Genomic DNA, 20,263 nt, shown 5'->3' on the forward strand with positions numbered 1-20,263 from the left:
GGGGAAAGAGTGGTAGAGTTAAATGCTGCTTCAGTCACCATTGCTGTATTAAACACCTTGAAATAGCACAACTGGTTGGCTGACATGCAACCAATGTGTTAACTGTGTGTAGAGGTGCACATTTGTGTGATTAACCAGACTTGCTTGACAATATTTTATTGGTCATTAATTTCTAATTAATTTCTTCTTAATGACCCATAATATCCGATGTCTGTCATGCATGTTCCCAAAATAACCATGAACACCCGCATGCACTCTAATATGTATACTATTTTGGACTGGATCAGCAATGTAGGCTATGTATTTTTTCCTCCTACTGTTTGTTACCTGAAATAACAATCTGACTTTGAGCTGACTATTCAGCCTGTGATAGGAAGTTGTGTGTACTTTCAGTGAATCCAAAAGGGCTTTCTCATCCAGTTTAAAGGTAATGTTGGCAGTCTGCTTGTCCTCATGCAGTGGTACTACCCCAATGGCACATCATAGGGCAGAGATTTCTCAGGCTTTTGAACACAGGTCACTGACACCCTCTGAGCAAGACAAGGTGGATGATCCCCTCATTTCTCAGGACACAAAAAGCAACCGTGATGACTTGATAATAGAAAACTTCAGGCAATTTAGATTTATCTTTTGTATGGATGGGTTAATCTTTTCTGAGTCTGAGGATGATTCTACCAGCTACCCATTGAACTGAGAAGACTGATGAAGAGGTGTGCAAGATCACTGGGGTGGTGGTGCCAGATCTGGAAGGTGTGCGAAATCTGAAACAAACACAGGAAAGTATCAGTCACTACTTAGATCAGTCCAGACATGCAACCACAGAAGGAACCAAAGGTCATGTCTATTCAACATGCGTAAATTAAATGTGTCCAGAAAGCATAAGCCAGCAACAAGTTTGTTCCACACCTCCACACGCCTCCAGAGTACCAACCTTTTGGCCAGAGTATGGGATTATAGTTGACCACAGCATAAATATTTCAGAATCCATTGGCATGGGAAGGAAAAACAAGCATGAGCTCTTCTTTCTGTGGGATACCTTGCACCAATCCTTCATTGTCAGAGCAATTACAACCTTTTGTTTGGTTGCCTCATTTGCTTTCCTGCAATGCTGTGTCTTAACACCACATTTACCTGATAAATTGGCCAGCTTCCCCATCTGAATAATGATCCAAGGCTTTTACATGCTCTTGTCATAAAAAAAACAGCAGCTCTGCTGAATGCCCTGGCTGCTATCAGTAAACACAGCCAAGAGGCTGTGCCTGCAGCGCTGGCAGGAGTTACGACTCTGAAAACACCAGCCAGCTCAGCTGCCTTAGTCACTCACTCACAAGTGGTGCTCACACATGGTCCCTCAGCTAGCTTGCTGGTGACTGGATGGATACAGTGACAACACAGATGAAATTAACAGCAACTTAAAGCAAGTTATTATGTTCATATTTATAAGTCAAAATAGATGATACAGCCCTTTTACTGCACTGAACACTGACTGAAGGAACTATTGCACTGACAAATGTCTGGCATCTCTTTGTGGGCTCTCCAATAAGGTCAACAGCATCTGAGCAACCCTTATCAATGCTGGAGTAAGAGAAGGCAGCAAAACCCAGTCAAGGCAGGGAACTCTTATACAAAAACATTGTTGAATATTGACTTTTATATTGGCATTTCCAGGATCCAAAAGACTAAGGGAAATGATACTATGTCAATATTGCAGTATAAAGACAATGGGCACTTTCATTGCTGGGTACGTTAAACTGATCTTCCGGCCCATCTGGATCTTCAGTGGAAATGGGGCAAATCATTCCAGGTTCATCTTTCATTACTCATTAGTAATGCTTTTTCTTCTTTTTTTTTTTTCTTTTTTTTTTCTTCTTTGTGGGAAAGAAAAAAATGTACAACGAAGCTGTGATTTTTATTTTTTTTTTTGGTACCAACGATCACTTTCTCATCTCAGAATGGCTCCAGGCCTTTCTTTAAAAAAATAAAAAATAAATAAATAAAACACAACACTTTAACAACTTCAGGGAAAAAAAAAAAAAAAAAAAAAGAGAGAGAGAGAGGGAGGGTAACAAAGGTAATGAATAGTTTCATTCTTTAAAAAAAGCACAACGCTTTCAAGCTCTGGTACACAATGACTGCCCTCTCCCCTCATGCTGGGAAAAGAACCAGAGCAGATGCTTCCTCACACATCCAGTGTGCCTCATAAAAGTGTGGGACTCTTCACAACAGAGCAAAGTATTGCTTCACTAGTGCATCGCTCCCTGCAGCGGTCTCCAGGGTATTTGAAACCTACTAATGGAGCAGATATACAGACAGCTAGAGGACAGGAACAGTCACACTGAATAAGACTAATAACACATCTAACATTGTTTTTTGGTTTCAGAGTCAACCACATCATGCTGCCAAGAGGTGTGCTCTCCTAACAGAGAACTGCACATTGACCTGCTGATCTGAGTCTGGCTCTTGTAACGGCTGGAGGATGGAGACCTGCTCCTTTTCCCCTGTCCCCAAATACAGGTCAATTGTGCCTCACAGGATGGACTTCTAGAAATAATGGATATGATTTGTTTTGTTTTGTTTTGTTTTTGCAGGGGAGGTGGAGGGGGGAGGTTACACTGAGGTCCTTGAATGCAACATACTGCATGATGGTGACATCCAAAATAACTATATTTTTTTTTCTGAAAACAAGCCATCAGTTGAGCAGCTGTGTTACCAATGACTCATGTCCTGTAGCCTTCAGCTTCCTCTGTAAGCACCTGAGCAGCCAAAGCCCCCTCAGCCACCTGAGGTCCCTCAACAAAGCCTCTTTCAAAAGCTGTGGTGTGGGGATGGGGAAATGACATTGTTGACAAAGCCCTATGTGGACAAACCAAGTCTTTTCTGGGGCACCATTTCACCAAACCTCTGTTCTTAATAAAATCTGTAGGAGTGAGGTATCTTGGAGATTTCCTTTGGAACAGCAAATTCAAAAGTTGTTGTGGTGGAGAGGTCTGATGGATCTTTGGACAGACAGGCCAAATGGGTGATCGGACAAGCCTCTTAAAATAAGAAAAGTGCAGCAGGGAAATCATTTAATTCATTTTTAATAACTATCACACCTTCAGCTACCTCACAGCACTGGGTGAAGACTGGATGTACCTGGAATTGTGCTGGAAAAAGTGCCTGAACAGTTAATCTGGAATAGTTCTGTGCAGTCAAGCCCTGTCGTATGTATCTCCACCAGGCCTCTTGTAAGTCTTATTTTTCTTTTTTCTTTTTTAATATTTTTCCCCTATAAAGAAATGTTTGCATCTTACATATTCACTTCAGTATCAGTCTTATTTTTCAAATGCATAAGGAAATTTGGAAGACCGTGCTCCTGATTGATCAGGCTGTGCTAATCTTTCCTCTCCCACTGATTGTTGTCTTCAACTTCTGAGCCAATTCTATGCCTAGAGTTGCAAAACATTTTTCTCATAATTTGCAGCTGCAAGCTTCTTCAGGACAAGAGACTTGGCGTTTGCAAAATATCCTCTACTTTTGTATCGTTTTCCAAGATATTTGCATATCTAATAACCAGTTTGCCTGGCTTGTGGTGCTGTAATTTTTAAGCCTTCCAGAATTCATAGATTAATAGCACATTCATTCCTGCTCAGTTTGTTCTTCATTATTATAAATGTGCCTTCATGAAGCTTTCAGTTAAGACCAGGATATTCTCCCTCCACTAAATCTTTCCTGTTACCTAAAACTTGGGAAATCATGCCCAGAGGAGACCATTAGTTATGCAGAAGAGGGAACAAGTACATGGATCTGATGAAACAGTCATGATATTTGGGCTGCCTCCTAGCCTGTTCTTCCAATTTGTTATTGCACCTGGAGACTGCTGGTTTTTAGTCAGTCCCAAAAGGATGTATATCACGGGCTGGCAGGGCTTGCCTAGACTTCCCTGCATAGCCTTGCCATCAGTTCTCTGCTTTCCTCTGGAGCAAGTGATTTGGAAAATATGCAAGGGAATAGCTCAATCTCTGTTCTAGGCACCCACTCAAAAAGTAACAAAAAAGGTATTGGATTTGGAGATGTCCTATATGAGAGAGGCTAAATATCCAACAACAGATCTTTACCCACCAAAGGACATGAACCACTGGCTACTCCTAAAGTCTTTGCATATTTGTGAGAGAAAGCACAGGCTTAGAAAGCACAGACTAGCACCACCCTGTGCAAAGCCCAGTGACGGGACTTCCAAAGCACGCAGCATTTCATCATTCCATCCCTCCTGCTGAGCTTCTCCCTGGGTGAAGGAGTGGAAACATCACGGAAGCAACTCGCCCTGAGACACGCTGCCAAGCAGCTTTCTTTTACAATTACTCCATACTAAACCACATTGTAAGGTAATTATTTCATTAGCTGTAATACATGTTGGGACAGAGCTCTCTTGGCCATCTCCTTTTCATCTCCAGTTGGGAACAACATGGGAAGAGCCGCAGAGGAGAGGGAAAGTCTTTGAATACCCGCCTGTTTACTTCTCTTTAATAGCCCTGAATCCAGAGAAAGTTAGGAAGTTCACTGGCAACAGTTAAATGTTCAATAAATTTGACCAAGAAATTCCTGAGCCTTATACGATTTATCTCACTCTGAATAATAAAACCACATGGAAAGTTGAATGTACCAGCCTGCTTGACCAGCTGCGATCAAGCATAGCATTTTCAATAATTGCAAGGCTTATCCATTACCACTGCACTCTGAAATGCCAGTGATCACACTGCTTCACCATCACTCATGGTAGAGAGAGAGAATCAGACTGAAGCATTTAATATAAGCAAGCCCAAGGCACCAATCAGGACAAGATTAAAATCTTTCAGAGAAATGGATTTTTGCTTTTCTGATGGAAAAGATAAGATCCTTCATAGTTACACAATTGGAACTTAACTCTAAAGAACAGGGAGACAGAAACACTGGCAATATTACATCTATTATCTGAAAAATGAAACCCCAAAATAAATACGTTTCTGAAAATTGAAGAATCTTCATCATTAATTCTTGAATCATGCATCTGTTTAGCCTTGACAGGCACATTTTGGAAAGGAAAGTCTTGCTGAGTTTTGTACATGGAAGAGGTTAGTGACAGTTACAACTGGATCACAGGAAGAACTGAGGGTTGCAGCGAGTCTTGTTTGTGCAGGTGGTGGTAGACGCCTTCAGTGCCCCCCCCTTCCCCCCCCCATATGCCCTTCTGCTACATGCAGTTTGCTAGTCCAGGACCAAAATCCTTCAGAGTTTTCCTGAGCTTCATCAACATACAGGCTGCTTGCTCATCTTCATTTGAGTTCCTTTTCCCTTTTAATCTTTTAAAATGAACTCTTACATCTACCTTTTTCTCGGCTTTATTCTTATCATTATAAAGAACAGTCGTCTCAGTGGGTATTGATTCTCAGCACTCATGCATATGGAGAGGCTTGATTGCTAATTGAAGAGGGGTAAATCCAGGAAACTGTGTAAGATTTGCAGTGTAAAGGGAAAACTTATTAAAGAAAAAATATGAACTTGATAGACAATACATTTAGAATTAGTTTCCCCTCAGACCATTAATACAGTTGTGACTGGTATGTGATCAGCAGAGGTGGCTGTTACAGAGATAAAAGTTGGATCCAAACAAGACAACAAAAATTAATAAATAAATAAATAAATAAATAAAACTACACAACACAAATGTATCCCAGAAGAGCTTCATTTTCGATATTCAGTCAAGCCATCTGAACAGTTGCCACCAAATCAATAGACCCACAATTAAGCATACAGTCTCACAGCTTGGAGATGAAAAGCAGTGAGAGCTAGAGAGATCGATATATGGGGTTGTTTGTTCCAGTTGTTACTGAAACACAAACGCATAGACAGTGTTCCTGCTGAATACAGTGAGCTAAGTTCATTCTTGGGAAAATGCCACTGAGAAATGGATTGGATCTAGTGATTAGTTTGACCCTTTGTGTCCCACTGCATGTTCATGCTCTCACCACAAAGTAGGCAAAGGCATGAAATCAAAATGCAGGGTATTTGATATGAAAGAAAAATAAATCTGTGCTGGATCTCTTCCAGAAAGTGAAAGTGTTTCACAGCATCAGACCCCTCCCTTGCTTGAATATTTCTCTTCTCCTGAACTGTCCAGACATTACGTGACTGTCACCTTCCTCTAATCAAAAATGGGGACAGCTTACTTTCCAGAAAAGAAACAAGAAAGAGGGAGGGAAAGAGAAGAAAAAGAGGCAGAGGGGTGATCCAACGAGCCTACAGGTGTGTGCCCTACCACCTGGGATGCCTGCACTGCACCCGACTGCTCTGCAGTGGTCTCATCCCAGTCCAGTAGGGCCAAACCTCCCAGAAGCCTGCCTGACTTCTCGCAAGAACAGCCAGACTTTTTGCTGCATCCAGCTCTACCTGCACGATGAAAAGACCAAACCCATATTGATTAGATCAAAAAAGAGCTTTTTTCAAACCCACTTGAGAGGGAGGAAGAGTTTAAGCTCAACAATATTGACCACAGTGAGGCCTATATGCCTGTCAGTTAATGGGAGTTGCAGCTCCCGATACTGAAGGCACTACACAGGGACAACAAGTGCTTTTCCAGTCTCATGTAAAGGCTTCCATCCTATGAATGGAACTGGTTTACTTGCTGGTAAGCAAATGCATTCAGCATGCATTTATTTCTATTCCCAGTTATAAAATATTATTTCCAGTACCAGTTCTCAACTCCTAGTTCCCTGTCAGGTATATCACCAAGAGAATAGGGTAGTGCAAAAATTAAAAATCATAAATCTTGCAGGCATCGCATATTTCCCTAGTGTAATGTGAGTGGGGTTTTACCAAAAAAATAAGCAACCTTTAATGAGTTAAAGTTTAGTTTTGTGCAGTTCAACCAAAGACACCTAGAGCTGTACCTTGGGCTTTGTTTATCCTCATGCTTAGTCTTAACTTCAAGGGCAAATTTTGACCTCCAGTAAATAAGCACATGCAGGATGTGTCCTCGTTCTCATCAACAGCAACCCTAATCACCTCACAGAGACTCTGTCCCTAAAAGCATCCCTTGCTATTAGCAGCATAAGTCTCTAAGAAAGATGACAGAGTATGTGTCCAACTTGCTTCCTGCTCACTTCATCTCTTTGTTCCTAGTCATCACACTCAGAAGTGCAAGCACGTGCTGGCATCTTTTCTGAAAAAAGTTAGCCAGCACAAATTGAGACATTAATTTCCTGGTAACACTACTGACACATCCTGATTTTAATCTTAGCTGTCCATGCCTATTACATTTGTATTGCATGCATGCATTTACTGTATGCTCACCTGTCTGGTTAGTTACCCATATGATTTTACCATGGCTCATTCATCTTTCTCCTTTTGCCCTCCATTTTTGATGATCTTGTCCATTGCTTCCTGTTCCCAATTACATAGTAAACTGATAGGGTGGAGAGAGTCTTCTCCTGTTGCCCACATGGCACTCAGCGCTGCATGAACCTCAGTCTATCCCTAGGGCAAGCTGGTACTTCCACAGCAAGGGGTAATAAATAACAGAGAGAAAGAGCAACTGAACCCAGACTTCCTTGTGGTTGCAGCATTTTGGCTGTTAAAGCTTTGTGATAAGACTCTCTGGCTTGTGAACAGAGGGGAAAACATAAAACACCTGCAACTTTTGAATAGATTCATATTATTTCTATAATAATCAGCGACTTATTAGAGCCTAGACCCTTAAAAACCTTTGGGTTTTGTGAGTGACCCAGAAAATGTTTTTGGTATCAGATTTTCTGGCAGTTCCTTCCTAAGTAGAAGTAGCACATTTCAAAACCTCAGTGTCTTGTGATGGCCTGTTTGTTTTGATTGCAAGGGACTGAGTTTCATCTTGCTCAGTACACAGTAGTTGCTTTTGGAGTGATGGTATCTTTTTAAAGTTGTCTATAATTAAAGTTGTTTTATAATAATGCAAACACTCCCAGTTAGGATAGAAGTGATGTTTACGAGTTTAGTCTCTTTCACACAAATTTCCGCTTGGATGCATATGCTGCCTAGAGCTAACAAAAGAAAATCTTTGAGTAGAAATGAACCGGTAAGGGCAAACAATAATTAATTAAACAGACCCATGAGGAGGCCAGAGAGTGATTATTCACTGCTTTTTTTTTTTTTTTTTTCAATAGCTTTTATTTTTCTTTTTGTTCTACTTTTACTCTTAAAATATAAAATAAAAAAGTTTCCTCTTAATCTCTTTCTTGCATAAAAAAAAGGGGGGGGGGGGGAGGGAGTTGAGAACATATTCAAAATACTTTTTAAGTGATGTAAGTATCTGAGCATCTGTGTGAGACTTTCTGCTGTGCTTCCAGAAACACAAGGGAGAAACGGTGTTGTTCATCTACCATCATGTTTCATGGATTTGGGACATCTCCAGAAGATGACATGAAGAGGGAATAAACCACTGCATACGAGCTGTGCAGATCCTGTTTGCAGATTATCTACAAGCTCGGCAGCATCAGAGAGCTCCCAAAGCTGAGAACAGCACAAACTCAGCCCTGCCCATCTCTGGCATGCCCTTGCTGTCAGGGCTTGAAAGTGGATCAATACAAAACAGATTGTGATGGCCTAATTTGTTTCTCTGCCACATCTCCATTAAGCTCTTGACAGCCGGTGACTGCCAGTGAAACAGCAAGGAGGCCTGCCCTCTCTTTGCCGGAGCTGACCTCCCTACCCTGCCTGTCCTGTGCCTTCCAGAAGCACTGCATGGTGAGCTCTGGGCACTAACCTCTCCCAGACATACAGTAGGCTGTTAGAGAATAGTGAGGGAGGGGAAAAAAATAAAAAATAAAAATAATGCACCTGTACCAGTCAGTGCTATAGTTTCTATTGCAATTTCCAGTGTGCAGACCCACAAAGTAAACCGCATCATTTAAGATAGAAATTACAGAAATTAAAGCAGGGCAGAAAGTGTCTAAACTTTCAGAACTTTCAGAGCACTCCATTCCTCTAGATTTGGACCCCCTAGATGCCTGCTGTGGTTTGCTAATCCCATGGAAAGGACTAGACACACCCCCATCCCAGAGGAGGCCCCTCAAGAGCCCCTCTGCCCTGTGCAGACAAGGCACGCAAGTGATGGGTCTCTGGGCCAAAACACTGACAGAGATGCACTCGGTTCTTCTCACATGCCAGCTTATAAGGTAGAATATCTCCAGCAAGATAGGCTGAAAGGTGCCCTTTGGATGGCAATCGATTGCCAGCATCAGGTACCAGCTTTCCCAGCCTGAATACTTGTCAAGTAACAGAAGACTGCAGGGCCTAGCCTGGAAAGAAAGCATACCTGACATCTGGATTATATGAACTATGTAAGTTTCTTAAAATGAGGTTGCTAGCCTGATGATGAAGAGATGAGTGTAACACAAAAGAGAGCTAGTTTGAAGACACAGAGTTTTCACCCTTGCAATGTAAATGCAGGACAAGCTGTCCTAACAGCACAGCAGGTAGCAATACTCTGCTAACACATCAGGAAGGTAAACAGGCCACCAACGTCTCATATGTACCTGTGGAGAAGATTAGGAAGTCCATACTAATGAAGGAATACAAAGTACCACAATGAAAAGCTAATTGTATATATTCTCAGCAATATTTTAACTCTTGACATTAAGGTCTCCAATGTCTTTAAGCAGACACTAAAGTGAACAAAGACACAGATAAACATCATTAAGAACTGACAACAGGAGGCCTGCTACCATGGAAAAGGACCTGACAATCTGCACCATATCTCTGTCTGATATCTGATTCATTACAGAATATGGAAGATATCAGCAAACACTGTCTGTTTTGTAACATATGGAGATGTTATTTCAAGAATATTTTTTGTAAGTTCTACAGATCTGATTCTGCTTCACAGAAATCTCAGCCATGCCTTTAAAGTCTGAGAGAAAGAGCTCACCAATTACCATATGGGCTCCAAAGATCACACCTAACAGTATTACACAGCATCACTCAAACGAATGAGGCCATTTTATTATTGAGATATCATGTATTAACTTGACATGCAAATTAGCATATCACCTAGACATGTTGAGGGAAATTTTCACTGAAACTTCTTTCCATGTGTACCTCAAAACAGACAGAACAATCACTTAAATCAATCACTTAAATCAAAGCAAAGTTTTTTCTTCAATAACAGGATTCTGGGTTGTTCAGATACATGAGATGTGGGAACAAACACAACTTTGCCTAACTCAAACTACGTACAGTGTCCTACAGTAGCCACACATTCTTATCATAAAGAGCACCCTAATAAAGAAGATGAATTGTTGTAATTAATTACCTTTCAAGTCTCTGCAGATAACCTGTCTCTCTTTAGGAAAACTGGCTTCTCCAGCTCTCTTCAGTACTGAAGTCTAAGAGATGGCAACAGAGCCAGTAGTTCTGAAACCCTGTTTACAAGCAAGAAATCAAACAACAGCAAAAAAAAACAAACAAAAAACACAACAAGTTCTGAACAGATTACATTAAATCCTTTCAACTTTGTTCTGTAAGCTTCCAAGGTTTTTTATACCTTCAAATAAAATTATACTTCACCCTTCTACAGCATTTTCTGTTTGAGGATCTCACAGTACTTTTAATTAATGGTAAGGAATTATTCTTTTGGTAGCACATTACTGCAGATAAGCAAACTAGGCTGTGGTAGGATTAAATGATTTACACTGCATCGTTGGGAGAAGAGATTGGGGATGACAGAGTGTGCAGAATCCTGGGTCCCACCCCAAAACTTCCACTACAGGATACTCTTTTATTTGTTTGAAAATGTCTGCTGCCACAATAAGGTGCTGGGCTAAAGCCCAAGACTATCATTTAAGTTATTTCAGTAGGTCTTGGGTTAAATTTAAAAGCCTTATTTGTTTGTTTATCTGTTTTGTTTTGTTTTGTTTGTTTGTTTCCCAGCATGGATTATTCCAACCATCTCTGCAGTATGGTTCAGGTTTTTAAGAACTTGTGTTAGTGAGCTTTGTGTTTAGGTATTTTGTTCATGGGCAAAATGTTTTTTGTTTTTATTTTTCCCTTAATGATGGAATTTCTCTGTCACATTTGTGATACAAGACATTTCCTCATTTTCTCTCTTTGTGAATGCAACTCTCTTTTATCAATTAGTTTATTTGAAGAAGCATTCTTCAGCTAGAGTCCTCATCAGCAGAAGAAGCTCTGTAAGTTGTATTTCACTGAGAAAACCATGGTATAATGAAATCCCCAAAACTGTCTGAACTTACATAGATGAAAACAGTGTCATATAAAATGCAGAAGTTCAGGGCAACAATCAGTAAAGGTTCACCAGTGATCACTAGAGATGTATATATGTATATAGGTACTTGGATATAGATATATGTGTGTAGTCATTTATATACAAAGCATCTCTTTATCCAAGAAGCATATAGGAAAGATAGTAATTTGTCCTCCATATTTACCTACCCTTATACATAAGTCAAAAGAACATACAAGGACTGCATGTCTGAGTCAAGCTTTAATAAAAAGTCTGCACTATGTTTAGGAAGATGTGCTGTCAAGGAGCCCATGGAGCCCAAGCACCTCTTGTTCAACACTATACAATTGAGAAGGAAGTCAGAACCATTGGGTAAAAAAAAAAATAATCCTTAAAGAGAGTTCTAAAAATCCCTATCCTCCCTGGCCAACTATCTCTATCTCAAAGAAAGTGAGGAGGGTTACCTGTTTTTCTTACCTATTTTGCTCATCCTCTTTCCCCCTCTTGCAATGCTGTGTTCTCCTCACAAAGAAGAAAAACAAAACAAAAAGTAATACAAAATCTCTGTCCCTTATGTCTAGTGATGGAGCCAATGCCAACAGAGAGAAAAAGGATAAAAAATTGCTCGTTCACAAGCATGGCCTAACATGGCACATCAAAGGGTTCTGACACAAAGGGTGACTTACAATCTCTATGTAGCTAACTACCAGCAAACATGTCCATCCACTTTATTCTGATTTTCCCAGGTCTTCTGACCTCACCAAGTGATAGGATGTAGGACTTGTGCTCTTTTAGCCCTCTGAGGTAAGGAGTCTGGTGATGTGGCATGAGCCCCACAGCTCTATGCATAAAGGAAAAAAAACATGCTCCAAAGGAGCAAATTCAAATGTTACCCATGTTGAGATTTGTGTTGCCCACCTCAAAATCAATGGTGTTCCATTATCCCTGGAAGTTCTCAATTTCAAGAACTATTGCAGAAAGCATAAGCAATTCACAGAGCTTTCATTTATATAACAAATGAGGATGTGGTTTTAAAAGGTCATGCACTGACCTAGCCCTACTCCCACTGCAGTCTCTGGCAGAGCTCCAACTGACACCAGTGGGAGTAGAATTCAGACAATGGGAAATTATTTTGGAAATTGAATGGAAAAAAATCTTGAACCACATCTGCTTTCCCTTTTTCCCCTCTCATCCACACCCTTCTCTTGGTCTCACTAGTTGTGGTGGAATGACGCACTAATTGGTTCTGCATGGACGAGACCACACTGGGGCAGATTTGTTGCCATAATCTAATCTAATTAAAATAATTTTCAGGTCTGAGTGAGGATTTAAATAAAAAATATAATAAAGCAGACCTTGACAATTGATGCTTGCTGTGAAAATGACTGAAAGCGATGAGTAATTTCAATCTGAGCTCGTTTGCGTTTCCATCTGCATATATTTTAAATCCTAATTATATGTAATCAACAGTATAAGCAACATGATTCTTCTTGTAGTTGACAAATTCGTGGATTCATTTTGCATACCTTCAAATGCATACATACCAATGAATATATAAACTATTTCTACCTGAGAGAGTTTTACATCAAGTAATTACAATTTAGCTCAATTAAAAATGCTCTTGAAACAAGTACAGCATCTCTCAGATCCACCAAGCTAATTTAAGAAGCCAGTGGACATGATTAGGTCAGCCCAACAATGAAGGCTGACTGGGAATTAAAAAGAAGGCCACAGATGCATGACTTTATTTTTGGCTGGACTTTCCCAGCAGGGTGTTTCTACATTACATCAAAATTAATAATCCAACTGGGTGCAGAGTAAGGCAGGCCAGCCCTTTTTCAAAGTGAACAGAAAGGCTGTATAATGAGCACATCTTCTACGTGTAGCCACCAACATCAGGGCCTGGTTCTTGGAGTTACTGGGTACCTGCCTTTCTAACATTCCCCAGCCATTGGGAGGAGCTCAGCACACCAGAGTGGAGATGGCTTTCCTCTAAGTATTATCTACACTGATAACGATGGAGAGCAAGGCAGACCTCACTCCTATAGTATTGGTTGGTCCAGTAAACTACTGTGGTGCTACTTATCTTCCTTATGTCTGTCAGGCAGAAGCAACTGCTGCTCCCAAAGAGCAGGTGAGCTGAGTGGAGGTGGCCCTGGTGCAGGCCATGCCCTCACGCATGAGCACCATCCCTCAGGGCTGAACATGGACCGCAGAGCTTGTGCTGGTAACAAGGCCTACGGGCAGCCCCAGCCATGGTGAGCGGATGGGTCAGGGCCAGGATCCAACTGGGAGCAACAGAAGACCCAGCCAGAGATGGGTTTTTTCTTTTGCTGCTGCCAAGCAGTCCAGAGGACACCTACCAAAAACTCATAGCAACTGCTTGATCCAGATCTGTTTGAAAAAACAACCTGATTGTCATTAACAAGTCAATACTGCACATCCATGAAGTTTCAGTTTCTACATGACCTTTTGAATGCATGGGTTAAAAGATAAACCTTAACCAACTGTCAGGGCATTTTTCTGCTGTTTCTAACCTGTATTTCACAGGACAGGTGAAGGAGAATAAATGCTACTAGCTCCAGTGCTATTTTAGTCTTAAGAACCATACTTAACACTCTGCATTTGTGACAGTTTTATACATGTTCCAACTGAGATAAAGACATAAACACATCTTCACAACACCCCTTGCCTGTCAAATATTGTGATTTCAATTCTACAGGTGAAGAAACTGAGCATATTTACTCCAGCAGACAATATGACTTCAGGCAGTGTACCGGAGCTTTGTTAACAACATATGGGTCTTTCCTATGTCAGTGTCATGGTGCGGTGGGACTATCTCAGGAAGGATATATGTACGAAACATGATTATTGTTCCATTTTTGTACTCCAGACCTTTTCAAAAGACATGCTCAACTTTTCACCTGTAAAGGGGAATATAATCATAATGTTTGACTACCCTGTGAATTGGGGGTCTCACATAAAGCACAAGAGTCGTGAGCTAAGCTCTGCTCTCATACTAGAGGCAGTTCTTGCTGATTCTTGTCCACTATGCTGGGAGGTAATTTGTTTTATAAGTGTTTTTTGTTTTTTTTTTAAATATATAAATCTAAAGAATTCATAAGTGATGAAGTTACATCCTGGCACAATGTACAAAATATGTACCTGTCATAAAATAACAGTGCAATAAAAATAAAAATCATGTATGTCAGAAAGTATCATGAACAGAATATATGACTGTGTTGAAAATAAATGTAACTGATATTTAGTGCATACTTCAACTCAAATTTCCCTTCAGACAAAACCTCTGCTGTTCACAGTCTGAAAAATAAAAACTTTAGCAATGGGTGTTATGAAAGTCTGGTTCTCATTCCTATATGTCAGCTTTTCCACATTAATCAATTGTCCAGACTTGTTTCCACTGCACTTCCCGGAGGATTCTTCCAGCTCTGGGCTTGTCTCCACTTCTGATTAGCACATATATGACTGAAAGCACTGACTTCTTTTAAGTGCCTGAGTTCAGATTGAGGAGCATAACTGTGGGCATCTGAGTTTGAAAAAAGATTGGCCCAGAGGCTGAAGCATTTCTGGTTTTGTTTAAGGAGATCATTATGTGTCCTGTACAGAAACAGCTGCAGGAAACCTGTCTGATCACTTCAAGGAGTGCTGAACCAGTTTCTCCCAGACTGGACCAAGGAAAGTAATGAGCAAATTCCTGAACTTTTCCTACTCTGTGTTAGGAACAATGCTGTTAATTCATTTATCCTGATAAGTTTACTCTATGTCCTCATTCAGACCTAGGCCTTATGGCTGATTAAGTGCGATGACAGGTGGCCTCCTGCCATTCGATATCACCCAACATGGCCCTATTTTTGCTCTTCATTGCTGTCACTCTAACAATGATGCACATGTTCTTTTCCATTACGAAGCATTCCTGCTCATCTCCTAACCCATAGAACATGTTTTCTTTCATACATTCTCCAGGGGCAGACAAAAACCTCCCAGGAATTAGGCAGATGGGGAGGCCAAACACCTTCCATTATTGACGACATACTGTTTGTGCCTGGTTCTGAGTATTTATCATGTTAGTGAGTCAAACGAATAGATACTCTAATATCAGTGGTAACAGGTGAGCTGTGTCAGTAACTGTCATAAAGATGTTGTATGGACACTACTGGGGATAAGGACCCTGAAACCACTTCTCTATGATAAATGATAACCCTTGGTGGTAAATAATAGGTAATACTTTGGGAACATTGTGGGCTCCAAGAAGAAACAGCTCACTATCCATCTGAGCAGTAAGCAAGAAGAAAAATAACTATACACCTAATCTTACTTCTATTCCATGTGTAACTCTAATTTCCAATAAGAAGTCAAGCATCATCTTAGCTAGAAGGCACAGCAGAGTCTGGTTGTCTATGCCATTTCTGGAGCCAGTCTTGCTCAAGCCTTGCAGTTATTACTGACACTGAACTGTTATGTCTCTGCCTACACATAGCACTAACATGATCATTTAGGTCATGCCTGGAGGAATCAGTCATGATCACAGGCTCCCTTTACTAAACTCTGTACAGGTGAACACTAAGTATTAGCCCTTTCCATGGAAAACTTCGTACTAAGAAATACAGCTAAGGCACTGTATTACCTTCCTCTCAAACAAATGTGCTTAACATTTTTATTGTGTATACTTACCCAAATAGTCTTCATGTATATGAATTCAAATAATCCTTCACAGATGAGGGTCATATCTGTGAATGGTTGACACTGTCTTTAATCCTATTTCAGGGATGATGGAAAATTTGGATGGTGTCTAGGGTCTGTGTAGTTGCACGATGTAGTGAAAAATATCACCCTAAAGGAATTACCTTGTATAATTTACACAGTTTATTCAGTGAATCAATTTAGCTTTGTTATCCTAAATATGTATGCAGCATGATCTATTTAATGCAGACAAGTAAAAGTTTTTAAAGTGTTCTTGGTTATTTTAAAGAAAATTTCTATTTTGCAATTCCCCATGTCAGTTAGGCAGTGTGCCAGAAAAGTCCTCATTTTTGTACTTGATTTGTTTATATTACTAAATTATATTTTGTCTCTTGTGACCTTGCTCTTCAGTGTGAGCTTATCTACTTCTATCAGTGTGATGGCACTTCCTTGTTTATTTTCCAGTGTAAGCTTAATATTTTACCTCTTCTTTCTTTGTCATCTCTGTCTGTGACTCGCTATCAGTGTGCAAAAAATCCCATCTTTACATGACGGAATTTTGAGATACAATTTTCTCAGGTGAAAAGTAAGTCCATTACATTTGGGTGCATGTGCTCCCTACACTTTTTCAGTGATGTTTTGGCATTACAGTTTTGTTTCTCAGTTTTGTGTTTCTTTCATAATTGCTCTCCAAACTACCATCAATAAATGAAATGGGGCAACAGTTGGCTTTTTCTGATAAACAATTTATTCTGTTTTGAAAAGCAATGGCTGTAAGCAGAAGAGCCTTACCACCTACAATAGCTGATGTTTCCCTTCACTTATGCAGGGGTTAGTTCCCTTTTAGCTCCTTTCAACAGTGATCTTCACTTTAACAAGCTATTTTTTTTTCACTCCCATCCTTCTCTAATCCTTGTGGTTCAACCAGGAATCCATAAATCTTTATTACCTCAGGCACTTCTCTTTCTGCATTCATCAAGCGTTTATTTGTACAATAATACTTCAATACATTAAATCACTGCTAAGTCATTTATCATAATAAATGGCATTTCTTTAATGTTATGTCCCTGTTCTCCCACCTTATCTACAGTTTGTTTGTTCAGACTGTAAGCTCTTAGAGACTGCGGCCAGAATTTCCTGGAGGGATCAGCTATTTTTGTGGTTTTCAACCTGAAGAGGGCCCAGAGTTCAGGCTTACAAAGGTCTACATGTATAGGAGAGGCCTACCATTATACAGCACCAGGCTATGTAAAAAACAATTTAAAACACAAAAGTTCTGCAGTAAGGCAGTAGCTTCCTCCCATCTCCTCCCACAGGGGAAGGCAGTGACCGATAAACTTTTACAAAGAAACTGTATCATACTTTTACTTCCAAGGTGAGTGTCTGCAGGAGCATCCCCACTTATCAAGTGATTTTGGTAACTGCCAGGGATAGGCCTGAAGTGGTAAGTGTTCCTTCTTAAAACTAAAACTTGAATACTATTGCTAAACTTCTCTCTCATGCTTCCCCACTTGAAATATTTAATAAGGAACTTCATTCCCTGCGGCTGCTGGTGTTCTCTTGAACACAAGGAAATGGCACAGGGAGAAGATTATTAAGAAATACGTGCGCTTGGTGATCATTTGGAAAAAGCACAGCAGCAACCTACCCACAGCAAGAACTAACAAAATGTTCTATTTTCCTTCCCCTTCCTGCACATTTGCAGCCACTACATCTAACAGCTCCCTCCCTGCCGACGAGAGCAAATATACCTCTACCACATCACCTTCCTCACCCACCAAACTAAGTCTTCTCACAGTTGTCATTGATGGGTGACACTTTCCCAGACCACGAGGAGTGCTTGAGCAAGGCTGTGCTCAGTCTCTGGAGAGGCTCCCTGGTGCAGTTCTTCAACTCCAACTCTTACTTCAGCCATGGATACTTCAGCTTTATGAGTGACCTTAGCAGGAAGAGGTTGGCAAGTGCAGATTCAGCATTGCTGCTAACCTCTGCCATTTTGCAGGCTCTGCTTCCCTTCAAACTTCTGGTCTATGCCAGCTCACTATGGCTGAGGTGACATCTGCTCAAATAAGTGCTTTGCACTGGCTGCAGCCATCCTACCTGTGATAGCAGAGCTCGTCCCCTTTCACAGCCAAAAATACAGGCCTGGAGAGCCGCAACAAGGAAGAGTCAGAATGAGAACCAAACTGGTAATCAGGAAATGTGGTCACAAGGCACAGCCTGATGTGGCTGTAGAGCTGTCACCTCTTTCCCACAGACACAGTCTGTGGAAAAGGGAGGGAGGGGAGGATGGATGGACATGGAAACCTCCAGCAGATGGCTTGACCTTCTTGCTGTTACATGAGATCCCTTTTTCTAGCACTGGGCTTCGTTGGCTGGTCCATTTGACACTGAGGGAACAGTTCCAGTTGGCTTCACATGCATTGTGATGGGTACACAGGAGAGCATCCATAAATGTATCTTCTTGGTCTTTGCCTGTATTTCTGCTTGCTCCACAGATGGGACAGAAGGATCTCTACCCTCAGGAGCTGCACACTACAGGGCTTACTTACTTGGGTGTTTTTTCTCTGCTTTAGCGTGAGAGTTTGTTTGCCATATAATAAAGATAGCGTTGATTAAAGCATGTCTGGACCTGGATTAGTACGTCATTGCAACCCCTTGGAACTGGCAGCATTAGACAATCCTCCACACCCCAGGTGGATCATCTCTTATTGGCCTAATTATACCTACCTTGCTATCCACTGTACTGACATGAATCATAAATGTCTTTATGGGTATACACAGTGATGTACTACATAATTGCATAGACACAGATCCTCTCGGGCCAGATTTTCCCTGGTGAACTCTTCAGACAGCTCCTGCTGCTAGCAAACAGAACGTAGCTGTCTTCTCTGTTGCAATGAGAAACATCAAACAGGCAATGGCACTGCTGTCATGGGTTCTTTGTCTCCCTAGGGGCCTGGGAAATAAAGAAAAAAAAAACAGCTCTACTGGATGTAAAAGACTAGCACTGCCCTTAGATGTTGGAAGGATATGAGACAAACAATCATAGTGGGTCTGAGGCCACATCCTCATGGAGACACAACAGCCACTGTGGAGCACATGACAGATCTCCTGTGCACGCAACTACTGTCAGCCCTGGGCCATAAGTGACATTTGTCCCTGCCTCTGTCTCCAGTGAAGTAAGGCTGGGGGGGAATTGACCTCTGGAGGGATAGAGTCTGACCCCCTTAGCTGTAGGGTGGAGTCGGCCACCACACTCCTTCCCTCTCCTTGTCAGAGGTTGTAACTCACTTGACACTTCTCTGTCACTGAAAATTTGGATTCTCCACAACGATTTCAAGGTGAAAATACCCTGAGACTATCGGTTATTTCCTGAACATCTAATACTTCTTATAAACACTGTGATTCAATGCTGTTGCTACACATTGATACCCAGCAAAGCCTTGGCTGCAAAGAACTATGCAAAGTCCACCTGAATAAGTTCAGATGTTTACGTATACAGAAGAGTCTAAAAGATTCCATACCAAGGTTTTCTTGAAATGGGAAAATTAATGTAACTACTAAAAAAAAAGAAGATGCAAGTGTTCTGCCCCAAATCTTAAAATAGCTAAATATGCTCTCTACTGATTTATATAGCTGTCTCAAAAAAATAAAAATCAATGAGATTTTTTAACAAGAAATATATTAAGTTTTTAAATCTATCTCTCTTCTCTGCTCTCCTATCTGACATAAGTATTATATTCATAAATCTAGTTTGCAATAAAATCCTCCCTTATTTATAGGATTAAGCCCCTAGAAGAGACTGTTGCCTGTGAAGTTTTGCCAGCTATCCATTGAATCCTGGTACTGTGAGCATTTCACACCATTTCTTTGTGGATTACTCCAATCCTAAATGTGTTTTAAAGTGTTGTGCCTCTAGTGACTTTTCATGAGCCTTCCCAAAGCACAGCTTCCACAGGCTTTCTTATTAAAAAAATAAATAAAATAAAGGCATTTAGTGCTGCTTACATAGAGGCAATTTGCCAGCCTTTAAAGAGAGTTATTTCCCATAATATCTTGCCCTATTTAGCCAGCCTCTTCATCATATTGATATTTAAAACAAACAGAGGAATGTATGATGGGAATCATTTTTAACAAGCTGCCGTTACCCATAGGTGAGTTTGAATAAAATCCACTATCCTTAAGCAATTGCTGTACTGACAAGCCTGGAATCTGAACTGTAAGACCTTTAAATAGTGTAAGATGATTCACAGATACACAGATCCTAAACAGGTCAGACTTTGGGAATGAGTCCCATCACAAGCAATGCATAAATTCTGCACTTGGGTT

The 20,263-nt window shown here is 40.7% G+C and overlaps 2 long non-coding RNA genes across 2 annotated transcripts in view; one reads left to right on the forward strand and one right to left on the reverse strand.

Moving 5' to 3' along the window:
* Positions 1 to 201: 201 nt before the first annotated feature.
* LOC137853982 (uncharacterized) overlaps positions 202 to 20,263 on the reverse strand; it is a 70,735-nt gene continuing 50,673 nt past the window's right edge. The window contains exon 3 of the long non-coding RNA XR_011094857.1: positions 202 to 761. This is a non-coding gene — a long non-coding RNA (uncharacterized lncRNA). The remainder of the gene's footprint in view (positions 762 to 20,263) is intronic.
* On the forward strand, positions 757 to 10,424 carry LOC137853983 (uncharacterized). Its single transcript, XR_011094858.1, has 3 exons — positions 757 to 2,514; positions 3,102 to 3,227; positions 8,337 to 10,424. It is a non-coding gene; the product is annotated as an uncharacterized lncRNA (long non-coding RNA).

Source organism: Anas acuta, chromosome 3 (genome assembly GCF_963932015.1).
Source record: "Anas acuta chromosome 3, bAnaAcu1.1, whole genome shotgun sequence".
Classification (NCBI taxonomy): Eukaryota; Metazoa; Chordata; class Aves; order Anseriformes; family Anatidae; genus Anas; species Anas acuta.